The 2,219-nt window shown below is 42.6% G+C and overlaps 1 non-coding gene across 1 annotated transcript; it reads left to right on the top strand.

Annotated features, from left to right (window-relative positions):
• The first annotated feature begins 1,909 nt into the window (after positions 1-1,909).
• Positions 1,910-1,981, top strand: trnae-uuc (transfer RNA glutamic acid (anticodon UUC)). Its single transcript has one exon. It is a non-coding gene; the product is annotated as a tRNA-Glu (tRNA).
• The last annotated feature ends 238 nt before the right edge of the window (positions 1,982-2,219 follow it).

Below are 2,219 nucleotides of genomic sequence, written 5' to 3'. Positions count from 1 at the left end.
CGTTCCACCAAAATACTTTCTAATTTATAGTTTTAAAGGTTCGTTCCACCAAAATACTTTCTAATTTATAGTTTTAAAGGTTCATTCCACCAAAATACTTTCTGATTTATAGTTTTAAAGGTTCGTTCCACCAAAATACTTTCTAATTTATAGTTTTAAAGGTTCATTCCACCAAAATACTTTCTAATTTATAGTTTTAAAGGTTCATTCCACCAAAATACTGCTTTCTGTCCAACTTCTCAGTTTTAAAGGTTCCTTCAGTTGAGGGCTCCTGGTTCTGTGTGAGGGGTTGAGGGTCGATATGGGATGATGAGGAAGATTTCATGTCCCGATGGTCCTGCTAAAGTAACTGAGAGTCATGACATCAAACAATGTCATCAAAATACGCTTGAACTATTAAAATGGCAATAAAATCTACTGGAATCATTTTACCACAAACACTTTTATTGTGTTTTTGTGAGCATCATTTTTCAAACATTATAACATAAACTTTAAAAAGGGTCCATTCACTAACACTCTTACTTGAAGGTAGTCACTGATATCAGTAAATAGCTGATAAAGATTTGTGCTCATGTTTTAATTCTCTACTCTGACCTGTGCTGAGACACTGGACCAGAGAGGAAGACCTGCTCAGCCTCCTGCATGGACCAATTCTGCAGCTCAGTGATGACGACGAGGGATTCAGCATTGAGTTCATTTTAAACTTTTTGGAGGAAACAACTGTAAATTAACCAGCAGTTACTGGTGATGCTTCACAGTTTCCAAGCTCAAACGGCCTCCTGCTTGTTGGACTCACAATTTCCAAAAAATGTAGACATCAAAAGTCAAATCATGGTTTTGTGTTGTTTTGTTTTTTACTGGAGGAAAACTTCAAATTGTGATGATGTGTCTGACTTAGAAACTGAACCCCCAAAAATCAAAAAGTCTCCTTCTTCTGTGCCGTGATCTCTGAGCTGATCATGATTGATCTCATCAATAATCCTTGGCAGCCGACCAGTCACACACAGCCCCCCCCCACACACACACACACACTGAGACATGCAGCAGCTCACAGTAACTGCCTCAGTCACACAGCAGATAGACTCCTTTCTATAACAAGATAAGCAGTAGAAATGGATGGAAGTGATGATGAACTGATGAACAGGTGATTTGTCCAAAAGTCAACATCAGATTCATTTCCAATCTGTGGAAGCAGTTTCATCTTGAGGTTCCAGGTAAGAACAGCCAGCTGTGGGCTGACACACATCTCTTCAGGAGCACTTCTATGCTCCAAACTTGCCAGGTTGAATTGTGTCTGTATTCTGAGGGCAGCAGGAGGACGGAGGAGTGAGGACACACACATTTGGACCTGAGAGCAGCTTTGTGTGGGATTTCCCCAGCAAAGATAAAACCAGCTCCTTCATGCCTGCTATGAAGGCTCACAGTCACACTGACCCTGCTACAAATACTTTGATATGCAACAGACTGGTTTCTCTTCTGGTAGTTTGTTATCAACTGTTGTCACATTTAAGGATCAATTTAGCTGATAAGATGAAGGCTGTTTAACTGATGCAGTTAAACTGTGACAGTGTTAATATTTAGAAATCCACAGTTGCTCATAACAACTGGTAGTACAAGTACACAGTAGAGACGACTGTAGGAAGTAGCAGTTGTCAGCCTTGAAGAAAATGCCCCCATCACATTGTCAGTGTTTCAGTGACTGGCATTGTGAAGAGACTGAGACAAAGTCAGTTATGAATGGAGGGCTGAGTTGGAGCAGAGGGGGGCAGGATCCTGGGGGTGGACTGTCTTTAGGGGGCTGAGGTGTCTGGTGGTCTTGGTGGACCCTCTGTATCTCAAACTGAGACAACAGAGTCCTGTGTTCTTGAGTCATTGTGTATAGTCTCTGTTGTTGGAGAGCTCAGTGTGGTCCCTGATGGTCTAGTGGCTAGGATTCGGCGCTTTCATCGCCGCGGCCTGGGTTCAATTCCCGGTCAGGGAATGAGATATTTAGAGGTTGAGGAAGAGGTGATACGGTGGTCCACATGATGGTGGAGGTGATAAACTGTGAATCCATCATGGCTCCAGTCTCACCCCCATTGTAGTGTTCTTGGTTCACTCTGCCATGGCCCCATGTTGAAGGGTGACTGTCTCATTCACGTTCAACCCTTTGTTAGACTCTATTAAGTCACTGACTCCTGCAAGGACAAACTCTGGTCAGTGTGATCCCTGATGGTCTA

The sequence above is a fragment of the Aulostomus chinensis genome, chromosome 1, assembly GCF_037954235.1.
Source record: "Aulostomus chinensis isolate RoL2024-O1b breed Wild chromosome 1, RoL_Achi_v1.0, whole genome shotgun sequence".
NCBI lineage: Eukaryota > Metazoa > Chordata > Actinopteri > Syngnathiformes > Aulostomidae > Aulostomus > Aulostomus chinensis.
The sequence above is the reverse complement of the archived record's forward strand: the minus strand, read 5'-3'. Positions and strand labels throughout refer to the sequence as shown.